The sequence below is a fragment of the Poromitra crassiceps genome (assembly GCF_964638095.1).
Source record: "Poromitra crassiceps genome assembly, chromosome: 23".
NCBI lineage: Eukaryota > Metazoa > Chordata > Actinopteri > Beryciformes > Melamphaidae > Poromitra > Poromitra crassiceps.
In genome coordinates this window covers 21,837,711-21,854,447 of record NC_139639.1, presented here as the reverse complement: position 1 = coordinate 21,854,447, position 16,737 = coordinate 21,837,711, and positions in this window count along the sequence as shown.

Sequence of the window (16,737 nt, the reverse complement as noted above, 5' to 3'; positions counted from 1 at the left end):
CTGGACGACCTTCTCGTCTTCGCTCCCACTGAAGAGGAAGCCCTTAGCAGGCTACGGGTAGTCTTCCAGAAGCTCAGGGGCAGTAATCTCAAGTTGAGCCCAAAGAAATGTCATCTCCTGCGGAAATCAGTCAAGTTCCTTGGTCACGTGATCGACCAGAGTGGTGTTGCTGTGGATCCGGGCAAGGTGGATGTGATTTCTAACATGCCGAGAGAAGCCCTGATGGAAGAGGATGGTTCCACCCCCTCTGTCAAGAGGATCAAGTCCTTCTTGGGCATGGTGTTTTTCTATCAGAGCTTCATCCCTGGATGCTCGGCCATTGCCAAGCCCCTGTTCGCACTGACAGCGGGCCAGAAGAGGAAGGGACGGGGTGGAAGGAGTGCTGGCATGTTCAGGAAGTTGACTGCTGTGGATTGGAGCCCCGCGTGTGAGGAAGCCTTTCATAGGCTCAAGAGGGAGCTTCTCAACTGTGCTGTGCTGGCTCATCCGGATTTTTCAAGGCCCTTCATCTTGTCTGTGGATGCATCTCTGGACGGAGTAGGGGCAGTGTTGTCGCAACTGCCTGCTGGGGAGGATAAGGCACGCCCCATCGCCTTTGCAAGTAAGGCCCTCAGCAAGTCACAGCAGAGATACCCCGCCTATCGTCTTGAATCCATGGCATTGAAGTGGAGTGTCTCGGAGAAGTTCAGTCACTGGCTGAAAGGGCATGACTTCACGGTGTGGACTGACAACAATCCACTCACCCACATACTGACCAAGCCCAAGCTCGACGCTTATGAACAAAGATGGGTGGACAAGTTGTCGGCCTACAACTTCGACTTGAAGTACATCCCAGGTCCAAGAAACATTGTGGCAGATGCACTCAGCCGTGACCCCTTCACCTCTTCCATCAGCAAACGTCTCATTCAGGAGCCTTACAGTACTTTGGTGCGTGAAGCAGAGGGTGCAGAAGCTGACAGAGTGCAAGATACTTTCAGGCTTGGCATCCAGCATCTTCAAGTGGTCCAGATGTCAGAGCCTGCTCCAGACACGACTGGTTCCTGCAGCTCATCTGAAGTCAAGGCTGCCTTGCTGCATCACAGTGACTGGGCGACTGCTGCGGAGAATAGGGCTACTTGCCTAGTCCACCATGTTCAGCAACTGCAACCTGCTGGTCAAGATACTCTGCCTTCACTCACCTTGCGTGAGCTGGAGGACCACCAACTTCAAGATCCCGCCATCGCCTGTGTCCTGCCGTTCGTTGTGCGCAGGAGACGTCCCTCCAGACGGGAGAGAGGGGGTCTGGGAGCCGGATCGCTGGCTGTGCTGAAGCACTGGGAAAAGCTCAAGGTCCGAGACGGTGTCTTGTACAGGGAGACAAGAGACCCTGTGAGCAAGATAAAGAGGCTTCAGTTGGCGCTGCCATCGAGTCTGCTGGACAAGGCGTTGGAGGGAGTCCATGATTTGGCGGGGCACCAAGGCCAGGTCAGAACCCTCCACCTAGCAAGGCAGCGGTTTTTCTGGCCTAACATGGAGAGGGATGTGAAGGAGTACGTCCGGTGCTGTGAGAGATGTGTGCTTGCCAAGACTCCGGAGCCTGCTGCACGAGCCCCATTGGAGAGCATAAAGACCTCAGCTCCCATGGAGCTCGTTTGCATCGACTTCTGGTCGGCAGAAGACAAGAACAAGAGCTCTGTTGATGTGCTTGTGGCAACCGACCACTTCACGAAGATGGCACATGCCTTCCCGTGCAGGAACCAGACAGCCAAACAGATAGCCAGGAAGCTGTGGGACTGTGTCTTCTGTGTGTACGGTTTCCCTGAGCGCATTCACTCAGACCAGGGTGCCAACTTTGAGAGTGAACTGGTGTCCGAGTTGCTGCTGCTGTCTGGGGTGGCCAAGTCTCATACCACCGCATATCACCCCATGGGCAACGGTGGCACGGAGCGGTTCAACCGGACCCTTGGCAATATGTTGCGAGCACTCCCTCTTAGAGCCAAGCAAGAATGGCCGCAGCAGATCCAGACGCTGACCTTTGCCTACAACGCAACTATCCATGAGACCACTGGCTATGCGCCGTTCCACCTGATGTTTGGCCGTGTCCCGAGGCTTCCAGTGGACGTTGTGTTCAAGTCTGCCCTGCATGATCCCGTGGTGGCAGATTTCAGCAGTTACTCAAAGACCCTCCAGACTTACCTGTCTGAGGCTGCCCGAATCGCTCAACAGCACACCGCCAAAGAGCAAGCACACCAGGCCCGTCAGTACAATAAGAAGGTCAAGGGCGTCTCTCTACATGTTGGGGATCGTGTGCTGCTAGCCAACAAGGGGGAACGGGGCAAGAAGAAACTTGCTGACAAGTGGGAGCCGGTGGTGTATACCGTTGTCGAGAGAAACCCAAAGACTCATATCTACAAGATCAGTGACGTCTCAGGCCGACATAAGGTCGTGCACAGGAACCTACTGTTGGATGTCAGTTTCCTCCCTGTTCGGGATCTGCTGGAGAGTCGGTCTTTGGACATCTCATCGGATGCTGGTGATCTCAGTGGCTTTGGCGAAGAGTCCTCTCAGGAGCGCACGTCCATGTGGGTCTTGTCTGACTCAGGCCGCGATGATGATGGAGAGACTGTGGCAGGGGAGCATGTCTCGCAGCTCTCTGATGACGTCAATGACTCACAGACAAACACGGCCTCCACTCCAACCAGTTGTCCGGTTGACTCTGAAGAGACACAGACTGCTCCTGTCATCGACCATGACCTACCTCAAACCTCTGGTCACCGACATGACAGTCCACAGACCGACCTACCTCAAGCCTCTGGTCACCGACATGACAGTCCACAGACTGACCTACCTCAAGCCTCTGGTCACCGACATGACAGTCCACAGACCGACCTACCTCAAGCCTCTGGTCACCGACATGACAGTCCACAGACCGACCTACCTCAAGCCTCTGGTCACCGACATGACAGTCCACAGACCGACCTACCTCAGGCCTCTGGTCACCGACATGACAGGCCACAGTCGGACTTGCCCAGACGTGACGCTGTCCGAGTCCCAGTTCTGGATGGGGTGGTCACGAGGGCGGGGAGGGTGATCAAGCCAGCCACCAGGCTTATAGAGAATATGGTACAGAAACCCTTTACATGGGGTCTGTTGTCGCCGCGCAGGGCGTGGCGTAGCGTGAAGCTTTAAAGTCACTTCATAGGATGCTTTGGATGTATGTTGGGGTAAGACACGGTGTTGCATACGAGTACCGAGGGGCCAGGTGTAATGGGGTGTGGGCTGCACCCCTGTGTTCTTGAAGGGTTGAGGGCATGATCAACCTTTAATACCTTTTAATCCGTTTTACGGATAGTTTTTCAACTGAACTCAAGGATTTGATCCTTGTGTTAACTGGTCCAGAAGGGCAGAATTGGGTGGTGTCTTCCGCACGTCCGTGATGTTGAAGTGAAGAAGCTTTGTGGCGGGTGATTTTGGGGAAATTCAGGGAGGGTGAATGTAACAGGTTAATATGGTCCCGCTTATGAATTTCACCAAAACACCCCATTTCCTTTGTAAATCTCCTACTTGTGTGCTCTAGAGTGTAGTGGTTCCAAACGCACCCATCGCAGCACGTCATTACGTGCGCATGCGCGCAGCTCCCATCACAGTCTCCTAGAATGTCAGCGAGGTGAGTTGTGCTGTGTAAATCTCCGCCGGATAAATGCTTTTAAAAGTCGTAATTCGTGTTCTGAACGTGATCCACTGGTTGCTACTTGTTCTGTAAAATATTCCACTCATCCTGTGTAAATTCTGTGCGGATCTGAGATCGCTAACCCACGTTTTTATGTGGTTGCCTGGGAGAATTAGCAGGCTAATGTAGAGAGCTAAGACCGCCAATTTACTAGCATAAACTTCCGTGTTTCACGTCTGACTACTTCTGTTCTTCTTATCAGGGGAGTGAGACCGCGCATATGTACACAAACCCTAATGCTGTGCATTGGCTCTGCTCTGTGTCACACAGGTATGGAGATGTTTTGAGTTTATTTCTTTGGAAACGTTTTTGTATCATTTGCTGTGCAATGAAAGGCTGTAGGCCTGATAGCCTTGTAGCTACTCCACACCAGTTAGCTATATAAGTTGAGCCTAGCTGGTGTGGCTGCTAGAGTAACACAACAGAGTTGCCTGGTGATATAATTTGTGAATCTAAATTTGTTGAATGTTAATAATGTTGTGGTTATAATGTGTTTTATTTTTATAGTTGTTAAATAATTGAAACATGGGTCATTTAGTAATTTTGTTTAGTAATTTTATATGCAATGGATTTTATTTTATTAGATTTAGTAATTAGGATATAGCCTATAATTATTGTGTATTTTAGAAATGAGACAGTCTCCTAGAATGTCAGCGAGGGGAGTGAGACCGCGCATATGTACACAAACCCTAATGCTGTGCATTGGCTCTGCTCTGTGTCACACAGTAAACAACAACTTGAGACCCAGTACTGCCTCTTGCCTACTGAGTGTCACCACACACACAACCCAGAACACAACGCAGTCGTAACGCACGGGTTACACACACACACACACGAACACGAATACGCAAACTGATAGAGCTGTGAACGAGTGTGATTGAGGCTGCAGCTACATTAAGAGGAAAGAGAGATTACGGGCTTAGAGGAAATCTAGCCAAGGCTGTTGCTCTCATTTGGATGTTTGAAATTAGACTGAATAAATCGAGGTGTTAGGCCTACTTCTGACAGCATTATTCCCACCAGTTATGCAAATTAGACTTCCAACTCACACGATAATCAGATGATGTGCTGCTTTGTTGAGCCTCGCTTCACCGAGCGAGGTGCACTATTTCATCAGTTTAATGGAGACACATACAGTTCCCAACAAGTAGTAGTTCCTAGATGTCACACTGCTCAAATAGAGATGATAGATTATGCGAAAATTGTGGAAAAATTAATGTCACTGACAATTTGAAGAGCCCATGTGACGTCTCCATTTGTCAGACAGACTCACAACTGGGCTTGAATGAAAGCTAACAAGCTACCCTTTAAAATGATGTCATACATGTTCTCATAAAACACGAGTAAAGGTCCTGAAAATGAGCCTAAAATAGGATACGCATCAGCGCCTAGAATCTAATTTATTGCAGGTGGTGGTTAAATTCATGAGCTGATAACTGTGACAAAGCGACCATTCAGCAATGGCTATCATACCAAAATACCATCTATGGATATATATATTAGAATTTGCGAGTGGTACCAATAAGTGGAGCTTTGGCCCGTGGACTAAAGAGCTAATTTGCGGCCGGGGACCTCTTAAGAGTCGTAAAGGTGGAGTCACAATGAAATGGATGTGTGTGAGCTTACACCTGGCGCTTCCTCCCCTCCGGTCCACGGGCCTGGCTCTAATAAAGGCCTGGGTGCTGCAGCACAGACAGACTGCCTTTCTGCTCTGTGCAGAAATGTGTTCAATCACCATGGCTACCGGTCAGAGTCAGGCCCCCGCTGTGGTTATTAGGATTTCTCTGTCTGCTCGCACACTAGCTCAGTATGCAGGTTAACACCTTGCATTCTCTATTATGGATGTGAATCTCTGTGTGTGTGTGTGTGTGTGTGTGTGTGTGTGTGTGTGTGTGTGTGTGTGTGTGTGTGTGTGTGTGTGTGTGTGTGTGTGTGTGTGTGTGTTGTGTGTGTGTGTCTGTGTGTGTGTGTGTGTGTGTGTGTGTGTGTGTGTGTGTGTGTGTGTTTGTGCGTGCGTGCGTGCGTGCGTGTGTGTGTGTGTGTGTGTGTGTGTGTGTCGATGAGGGGGATGCCTATGTGTCAGGGGTGATGTAGTATTGTAATTACGTCTACAGGAGGGTGTGTTTGGGAGGATTTCATTCAAAGCATCGTCTCTAGAAAAGGCCCGCTCAAACGGATTGACCTGCACTCCTCTGGTAGCCTACTGCCTCCCCTCAGTAGCACCGATGTGAGAAGGGGAACATGAGAAAGCTTTGAGAGCAGTATTGATTCAGCTGAGTACTCGCCGAGTACCAGAGGATCTGAAGAGGGAATTATCCATGCACCATTTCCTCCCTAGTCCTGTGTGGAAAATTCTGCAGTTCCAGCTTTCTCCTAGCCTACATACAGTCAGCAGGGGCAGAGGGACACACACACACACACACACACACACAGAGACACTAACATGCACGCAGAGACACACTCGCATACACACACACAGAGACATGCACAAGCACACAGACTTTCTCAAGGTATGATCTACTAAAAGAATGGTTGATTTATTTATAGTTGGTCCCTTCAAACGGAGTAGTCCATGCAGCACATTTCATCTCTATCCCATTAAATGTCTATATCTTACAAAAAAGAAATATAGTAATCCCACAAATTGTAGGAGAACACTATCTGTAACACAGCAGCTTTCCCTTTAGGAATATTATGGTAATATTAAAGTGATGATGGCATATACGAGATATTACACGAAACATGGTCATCATTATAAACACCATGGAGTGATGCAGACACTGCGTGCCTATATGGATATTATGGAGATTTTTGTTATGTGGGGAAAAGAGTGCAACTGGAATCCTCAAATTGGATTCTTGCCTAAATGAACAGATTATTTGAAACCACACTATATTCATTGACTTCAACATTGCAGTGTTTTAAGTCAATGAATACACCAATGAAAACAGAACATCAGAGAGACACAGGGCATTGTCTGCATATGCCCCAAGTATCCTCCTCCTCCTCCGCTCCCCCACCCCACTTCTCCTGAATAATACACGACGTGCCCCCTCCCCGCCGCCTTGTCATCCAATGGGAAGCGCGCATTTTATCAAGCTATCTCCTCGGAGCCAATCCCTGCGCTCCCGGTGATCCATGTAAACCGGATGCCCTTCCTCCTGCCTCTCAAACAGGCGTAGGCTGTGGATCAGACCGGGAGGCGCTCAGACAGTGTGGAGTTGGCCTTGGATGGAAGTGATGAGAGTGAAAATGCCACTGTGGCAGACTTCAAGAACATCAGTCCGCCTCGTCAGGACACCCAAACCTGCTGCAATCGATTTGTTTTGTAAGTATGCCACCGTGTAAAATGTATATGAACAAAATAGCGAGCATGTAATAGCCTACCGGTAGATTCAGTGTTTTGTATAACCTCTCAATAGAATCATGTGCAATCTGATGCAATAGGTCGAGGGAATGTATTAGTCGATGTGAGTATATTAGGTTAAGTTGGTGCTTTTGAGTATATGTATATTTTCGTGATTTATTTCGTGGAAAGCGTGAATTTCCTGCTGAATATGCACATGGTTTGGAGAAAAAAAGAAAAAAGTGACAATCTGAGCTCTGGACCCGGCGCGTAATAGGCGGCTGCACATGTCTCCAAATCAGCGCATGTGAATTAGTTCAACATGCCAGTGGAAAAAAGGATGTCTTTCATAGCGCATTTCGTAAGGGAAAACGTGATCCCTGAGCAGTCTGTGCCAGCTGAAGTGCTCGTTTTTGCACACTTGAACTTTTATGCTTTAGGTTGCTTGCAGGATGGCGGTCTGTGTATTTTTCTACAGATATGCAATTTCTATAGCCCGATGGAAAGTTTTGTCGACATGCTTAATCACCCAGCGGGATCCAAAAGAATCTCACTAGCTGCCTCCCCAACGCCCAAACATAACTTTGATTCATTTCACTCACCACACCAGTCGCTTATTCCTAATGGGCCTGAAAGTCGCCAACACTGATAAATGGTGGCTATTATTTTTCAGCTGAACAATGCGCACCGGCTTTGTCTGGACCATCTGTCATTGTATCGACATGAGGGTACAGCAGCCCTCCTGGTCCAGAGACACCTGAAGAGCAGGGAAAAAGCAGACAGCGATCCTTCATGGCCCCCACCCGTCTAGCTCTCGAAGCCGTGACTCATGATGTGATCAGTCTGTGGATGCGTGCGTAACGCATGACCGCAAATATGAATACGCACTGGCACAAACGGGTAGGCTACAATTAAAACGTTTTATGCTGTCTTGGAGAAGTACAATGGACTATAATCAATGGCTACCATGTTTTTAATGTAATTGGGGGGGGGGGGATGAATAGTGCGAGTCCACATGGCGAGCTTTTGCGCATCCTGAATTCTCGGAAATAGTCTTGGCGCATCTGACTTCCTCACGGAATTTGCGCCTCCAGCATGGCAGAAACGGCTAGCCTACCATTTGCAGGGTGGGCATTTTGAGAGGATGCTCTCACTGGCCAAATTACCATTTCAGTCATAAAAAGCAATTCAGACATTTTTGACAATCATATTGTGCCACTCTGTCTCTGTTCATTCTCAGTGAGTGTTGACCCTCCTGGTAGTTTAGCAATTGCCTTGCTGAAATGCAGCTGAGATGGGGGTTTTTCTTGAGGTCTCTTTAGAAACTGCGTGCTATAGTCTCTCAGCGTGCAGTGCCAAGCACTAAAGTGCCTTAAGGTTAATGAGGCAGTCTCCATAAATTCTTCTGCCATCTGGATATAGTAGGTCTAGACGCTTAGTGCAGCACAACATTTTAATGGCTATGGACTGTATAGGGGGTCCTAAATTAAATGGAAAAAATGCATGAGGGCCCCTTCTTGAAAAACAGATATTTACCTCATACTTTGGCAATGAAGTATTTGACTGCTTGCAATTCATTGTTTTTTTTGCATAATCAATTCCGTGGAACTGGCTGTTTCAAGCATTAGTCCAGCCTCCAGGTTATCTTTGAGCGAGAGAGAGAGAGGCATCAGAGTGAGTGACGGGTACAGATAGGCCCTGATATGATCAGCTGTGATGTCCTTACTTCCGTCCCCTCTCTCAGGGCCGAGTTACCCATAATTCACTTTGGCTTTGTCCGCCATGGAGAGCAGCCACCCGCTCACTCACGATGAAGAGCGGCGTCCGTCCATGCGCGTGTCTGTTGCTGGGTTTTAATGTAGTTTTCAAGGTGAAATTGCTCTCAGTGGGCTAGCAGAGTGGGATGAGTGAATGGAGTAAAGCCACCCACTTCCTGCCATGTGGGGAGCGGCCTGGCTGGCTGCATGTTGGCCTCCTTATCTTCTGCTGGAACTGTGATCATCATTCCTGTGCTACCCACTCTCACATGTGACCAGTTTCATCAGCTGAACCCTGCAATTATGCAGAGGACAAACCTGCTATCACAACAGAGAGGCCCTTAACCACGGATCACTGTTGTTTTTCACAGTTACACAGTGTTTCGAAAAGATTTCGGATAAAAACAAAGACATATATAGCTAGTTTTTGCTTTCAGTGGCAATGCCGTGGTGTGCTGCTAATAGTCCCTTCTGCCTTTTCATATCGTCACATGGCTCCCAGGCACCTACTGTAGTTCCTTACCTGACATGCCCGTGCAAACCGACAACCAGTGAACACTCCCATGAAGCGGAAGGAACATGTTAGTACATTCGCTTCCTTGTTATTCCATTCAATCACTGAAATACAATATGCAAAATCTTCATTCATTATTCATTCATTATTTTAGAGTCATCTGGAAGGCATAAAAAACATGGGTTCCTAGTGGACGATGTACCATATTCCCAGAAATATTATATAGAACATTTTCAACTGCAAATGATGTGCCCAAACGAAAGGTAGAGACGTAGGGGTAGAAATCAGTAGAGGCCCCACGAGGACGATACAATATATCATTACGATTTTTAAAAAGATCAATACAATATTGACACACAAAATATCGCGATACCATGCTTTATCGACCCCCCCCCCCCCCCCCCCCCCCACTCCTAGTCAAAGGAAACATTTTTGGTCTGAATGGGATCATCTGATGTTACAGAGGCAGGAGTCAGTGTCCATATATATATGTGTGTGTGTGTGTGTGTGTGTGTGTGTGTGTGTGTGTGTGTGTGTGTGTGTGTGTGTGTGTGTGTGTGTGTGTGTGTGTGTGTGTGTGTGTGTGTGTGCTGGTAGGTAAATGGAAAGGTTAGGTAGTGGCTAGCCCCCTGCACCAAGCCTGGGGGCCTGTGGCCTACTGCCTGTCTAGATGAGTGGATGACCTCTGAGCCCTTGTCTAGCCACAGGCTCAGGTCGAGCCAGGTGGCTTTCAAGAGCTGATTGGCCTGTTCGGCAGCATGTGACATTTGAACTCTCTTCGCGTCAGCATCAAACGCACTCTCTCAGTTAATTGACAAACCCTTGTGTGTGTATGTGCATGCGTGTCTGTGTGTGTGACGTGTGTGTGTGTGTGTGTGTGCGTGCGTATGTAGGCCTGCCCTCTGCACAAGTCTCCGAAATAATTTCCTCGGGTTATCGGTGTCACAGGTAAGGTTCCGGATCAGTAAACACTTATTAAGGGGTTAGGGCAACTTCACATTCATTAGACAGACGCCTTCTGCTCTCTCCCACATGTCTCTCTCTCTCTCTCTCTCTCTCTCTCTCTCTCTCTCTCTCTCTCTCTCTCTCTCTCTCACACACACACACACACACACACACACACACTCTCTCTCTTCTCACCTGGTCAAACCAAGCCTGTTAAACCTCCTAGAACATCTGCTTTCCCAAATACTTTGATTCTAACCGCTCCCCGTGCCGTGCACTCCGCTGAACTATGTGCTATACTTAACAAAGTCAGACATCTGCCCAAACTGCCTAATGCTTCAAAAAGCCCCTTTTATCTAGAGGTTTGCACTGTGTGTACGTTAGCAATATCCGCCGAGATAAAACAGACTTGCCAGTAGGTTGTCAGAGGCAGATTCAGGTCTGCCATTAGCCTTCATTTTCTGAGCTCATTTATGAGACAGTACAGCTGTTGTGGTTCCTTTAATCACGAAGCGTACTAGTTGCGAGACGAAAACGCCGCATTTTGTCCAGATCTCGTTGGAGCTGAAAGTAACAGCCTGTCTCCGTTCTGTCATGATGAGCTGTCTATTGTATCGCCATACACAAAATTCCCCGTGGAAATTTTGGAATCTTTCCCATTGTTCCTAAAGGAAAAGGGGGCTTTCATATGGAAGTGGGGAACGCCAGGAAATGACAGGCATTCTTTGTGGACTATTTGAAAATAAACTTGTGGGTCCTCACTTCCTTCTCGACCGCTAAGGAAAACCAGAAGTGAAGAGAGCATTATGATCTCAGCAATCCCTTAATGGCATTTTCACCTTCTTATGTTTCCTGCTGCAACTTGTCCTTGAAGTTTATTTTTCTTATAGGCTAGTCAAATTACAATTCGATATACTGGAGGTTTGCCATTGGCTTTTAGCTAAAGGGATTTAGTTGAGGGCTTTTCTCTTCAATCACTTGAATGGGTGCGTTTCTTATTTTCTTCTCATTTGTCCTCATTTTGCCTTATCTTTCCCCCTGACTTAAAATACAGGCCCACAGCCCGAGCTAGCCTTTATGAGGTGTGACATGTGAGGACTGGTTGCCAAGGCAGGCTGTGTGGACTGGAACGTAAAGCTTTACATTCAGCCGGCTGTGGTCGGTTTGGGGAAGACTTAAACTCACTTCACCCCTATACAGCTCCCCGTAACAGGAACTGCTCTCATTCTGCTGAGCTGGCAGGAAGGTGCAGAAATGGAAGGGGAGGGAGGGGAGAAAAAAATATAAAAAATGTCAGACCGGGCCCTCCTTAACCTCAACGTTCTTAATTGTGCTTTAAGCATGTTTAAAAAGGGGGAAAAGAGACGTGCACTGAAACTTGGGAGGAAAGCAAATGAGAAATGATGTTTCAGGTTTGGGAAATTCTACATAAAAAATAAGGGGTGGGGGGCAGGTCGGTACAGCATACATCATAATGTTTTGTGCAACCCTCCTTAACCTCAAAGTTCTTGATTGTGCTTTAAGTACATTTAAAAAGGGGAAAAGAGAAGTGCATTGAAAGGAAGGAAAAGAATCATGTTTCAAGTTTGGGAAATTATACATAAAAAATAGGGTTGGGGAGAACATCGATACAGCATAGTATCGCAATATTTTGTGTGGCAATATATCGTATCGCACGAATGCCAAGTATCGCGATATTTTATTATATAAATTGTCAGGTGCATGCAACATTTCTGACAGGTAGCTTTATCTCATTAGATAAAAACAGATGTTGGTTGACAAAGTTTTTTTTCTCCGGGGACATGATTTGCTGTAAAAAAAAAGCATTTTTTTTTTTATTACAATAATATTGTATCAAGATTAAGTATCGTGATAATATTGTATCATGGGGACTCTCACCCTTAATAAAAAAAATGTATTCATTTTCACAAGGCCACCAGGTGTCCATGGCTTCCAGCACTCCTTCCCCCCTCTCTTCCTTTTTTTCCAGATTTAATAATAGCTTTTATTTCACAGGCTCTTCCTCCTCAGCTGGCCGGTTTGGCTGCTGGTCAGATGGACACTCGCACCTTCTTCCCTCTTCTCCTCCTCCTCTTCCTCCTCTTGTTGTTTTTCCGCGCCAGGCCCCGCCCCCCCCCCCCGGGTAGTTCCCAGGTATTTGAGCGCTGTAGCGTAGCCGGGAGGCCGGTTGTTGCATCCTCTGCGAGACAAAGGCAGCGTCTTCAGGAGAAGGATGAAAGGAAACGGGGCTTTTTACAATGGGAACGCTTCTGAGTGAGGCTGTAGAGCAAATAACCACCTTCTCTCTTCCCTTTCTTTCCTTTTTTAACAAGACCTGCGAGTGTGTGTGTGTGTGTGTGTGTGTGTCTGTCTGTATGGGTCTGGAGCGCTGCGCTGTGTGCATATACTGTAGATAGTGTGTGTGTGTGTGTGTGTGTGTGTGTGTGTGTGTGTGTGTGTGTGTGTGCGCGCGCGTGCACTTGCGTGCAAAGAGTCGTGCAAGTTTTAGTCGACATGCAAATTGGCCTGCCTTCCACCTGCTTAGATTAGACCCACAGATGGTGCTTCTCTTGTTAAAGATGTTCTTGGAGTTTTTCTTTGTTTTTGTCGTGGTATAATGAGGAGGTTTAGAAATGGAGTGGAGGAAAGCACCTGCAAACGGACCAAAGAAAATCGCGTGCAAGTGATTTTTTTTTAGAAGTCCAGTTCCACCAATGAGGCTGAGAGGAATTCTGTGTAGAACACGCCTTTGATTTCATTTTATGATTGGCACAGAATATTGCAAGTTGTTACCAAGATGTTACCCAAGTATTACATGTACACAATCCTCTTTGTTGATTGATGCACCTACAGTAGTCTGCAGTGTGTGTGTGTGTCTGCTGGAACCCAGTGGCACTAAGTGCAGTGTTATCATCATGTCTCTGTCTGCTGGAACCCAGTGGCACTAAGTGCAGTGTTATCATCTAGGGCGGTAGCCAAGGGGAGGGAGGGGAAACCACAGGAGTCTTTTATGGCCTCAGCTCCAGAGACAACCTGTTCTCAGGCACTTCTCTTCTGGCACTTTTTTATGACATCATAAATTCCTCCATTTCCTCTGACCAGCCTTAGGTGGGTATAAAGGACATACCTGGCCAGTAATTGTCTGTCTGGCCCCTCTCATCTGTCAGTCTTATTCGGGCTGCCGGTGACTTCCTCCAGAGCCAGACGCACAGACTGCCTGGAGATACAGACAGCTCTTCTTAGATCTGGAAGGTGGACCGGTAAAAAGAGGGCTTTTATTTGACGAGTGATGAGGCGAGGCAGGTTTCGCTTGTGCATAGTCTTCCTAGAAGCCTTTTACTGCGTCTTTCCCGGTAGGGGTGTGCCATCTCGTACCGTCCTATCATATCGTAAAAAATGCATATCGTGATCTTGTGATAACGGCAATATCCCGACTTGTTGATGTAATGACGTCACACTGCGTAACGGTGTGACGTACGCACCGCAACAACAAGCATGGCTGACAGCGGCTCCACGGTGGAGGAGTTCATTCCAAAAAGGGGAGTGGCTTCACTAGTGTGGAAGTGGCTTCGTACCAAAAGAGCATACAACAAACCACGGTCACATTATAAGGCTTATTTGAATAGTTGAAGGCAAACTGTTACGTTTATGCTGACATATAAAACTATAACACTCATTTTGTTGCAATTGTATTTTATGTTCTTGAAATTAATAGTAAAATATTTGCCAGTATTTTGTCATATCCTCGAGAATATTGTTATTACAGAAATACCCAGAAATATCGTGATATTATTTGAAGGTAGGGGTGTCACAATATATCGTCCCACGAAATTTCGCGATAGTAAAACGTCACGATATGTATCGTTGAGATGAAATCTCATATCGTGGAATTTTTTTTTTTTTTTTTTTTTTTTTTTTTTTTTTTTTCAAAAGTAGACAAAGAAACGTCTTTGTTTGTTGAAGTTCAATGTGTGGAAAGTAGTTCAGTTGAACAAGTCTCTGAAGAGACACATGAGAAGTTATACAGGAGAGAAACCATTCAATTGAGTTTCTGGCAAAACTGTTTACTTGACAGGAAAAACTGAAGATGCATAAAAAATAGACTAAGAAAAGTCTTGTTGTTTGAGTTTGAAGAAAAACTGAAGATGCATAATGAGAATTTATACTGCTGAGAAACCTTTTAGTTCAAAGTAAATCTAAGTGACGGTGTAACTCATTCTATTTCAAGATAAGAATTATCTCCAATCTCATGTTTTTTCTAGTTGTTATTGTAATAACAATTTCCCACAACAGCATGTTTTGTATTTGTGCATTTCAAATAAAATACTACTTTTCCAGTCATATATTGTCATTATTCAAGTTTAAAAAAATATTGTTAAAATCGTATCGTATCGTATCGTTATCGTGAACCCAGTATCGTGATACGTATCGTATCGTGAACTGAGTGTATCGTGACACCCCTATTTGAAGGCCATATCACCCACCCCCTATTTCCCGGTCATTTGGTCAACAGAGAGCGTGGGCCTGGCACCCTTTCTGTGTGGACGCGCACTTCAGACCGAAGACAACGGCCCGCTCTCAGACCTGTTGATACCTTTTGTTTGTCCAAGTCCGAGAGGACGACGAGTAGAAAAGAGAGGATTAGGGGAGAGAGAGAGAAGGGCATTTGGGAGAGTGGGAGAAGCCCTCGGGAACACTCGGCGTTCACATTGGTCTGAGCTGAGGCAGGGCCGGCCGCTCCTCGGGGAGGCAGGAACAATACGCGCACCAGCACGACAACATTCCTGGGGGTTAAAGCGGTCAGGGGTCAACCCACGACCCCACCCTGCCAATCAGACCCAAGGCACTAGCTCGGGCCCCTTTGTTTTTGCTTTATGTCTTTGCACTTGTTGAACGCACTGCACTTTGCGTTACAATGTGCCCTTTGCTCTCTAATAGACTAGACTGGCACGGAGCACGAGCTGATGCCTGGAGTTGAAAATAAATGTTTCACATCTCGTGGGTGGCGAGGAGGGAGGAGTTGATTTTTTTCCCTTCTCCTTCCTTTGTTTTAGCAGTTTGCTCCACAGAGAGAGGCAGTGAGGGAGGTGTGAAAGATCTGACTGCCACACAGGAGAAAGACTGCAAAGGCTGAGCAGGAGACGCAGAAGTTACACTAGCTAGAAGCTGCAATGGAGTGTTTGACTTCAGAATTAAATTATGCTACATATACCGGTATTTAAGTTGCATTGAAAGGCTTGCTTTGCCAGTAATAATAGTGGGACAGTTATAGCGGGTTTTAAAAGTAGCGGAATGGCCTGTGTCGCATGTAATACCCTGGCCAGATGTTGCGGAAGCTCAGATCTTTAGGAGGTAGTGAACCATCACTCCGAGCCAAACAGTGATTACTGTACATATTGTAAATTGCCTTTAATGAGTGCAGTATACACTCCAGTCCAACTCACAGGGTCAACTCTCGGGCCAATGGGAGCACAGTAGAGCCTCAGTGTACGCGGACAAACGTGGAAGACTGTTGTATTTGGAGAACCGCATCATGACGACAGCCGTTGAAGTTTATGACTTTTCATTTTGCTGATGGGTTGAACCATATTTTACACTTCCAATAAAGTCTGAAAGCTGCCATTAAAGGGGAGCATATGTGTGTGTAGGCACGGCGTGGCGTGTGAGGCCCCTACAGGCAGACTGCAGGTCTGTTAGTCATTATGAATGAATGTACAGTACACACACTGCAGTGGACATGCAGCTACACTAGAGCCTCGCCCACGGCCACATCAGACCACCCCAGAGACACAGCACCGCCACTCCCTCCTCATTGCTCCGCCTCCGGCGGGTGGGGGCGGGGGGGCTTTTGGGATTTCCGGCGGATGCGCTAGTGGACATTCATCTTTCTTTTTTTTTCTTCTTCTTCTTCAGGAAGCTTCCAGTGAAAATCAAATTGATCGTAAATTCGAGTATAGATTTTCAGATTCCCAGACAAGCCTGCCGGGGCCGCTTCTATTGTTCCTCTGCAATGTAAAAATCAATCGTCTCACCTCGCGGGGGTGAATGTCTCGTCTGTTTGTGTGCTCATACGTTATTATTATTGTCTCTGTCTCCTCTCTGTAGGTGATCGGTGTGCCCCTCCAAGCCGACTTCTGTGCCTCCGTGAAGATCGTTTCAGTATCAGGTATATACATATCAATCTCAATATATCCGACACCCACAAAAGTACATAAAAAGGCGCCTTCATAAATCGCACAGTACAAGTGGCAGTAATTTCTCTACTGGCAAAGACTCGCCAAGTGACACTTTTACTTTCTGTTGAGTATCTCGGAGGCGCGGCATCACAGAACGATGGCACTAAGCCCCTGAAATTTAATTCGGACCGTCGTTCATCACACCGACTAAAAGAGACGTAGGAAGGAGAGATCGCTCTATGTTCCCTCTCTCTCTCTCTCTCTCTCTCTCTCTCTCTCTCTCTCCCTCT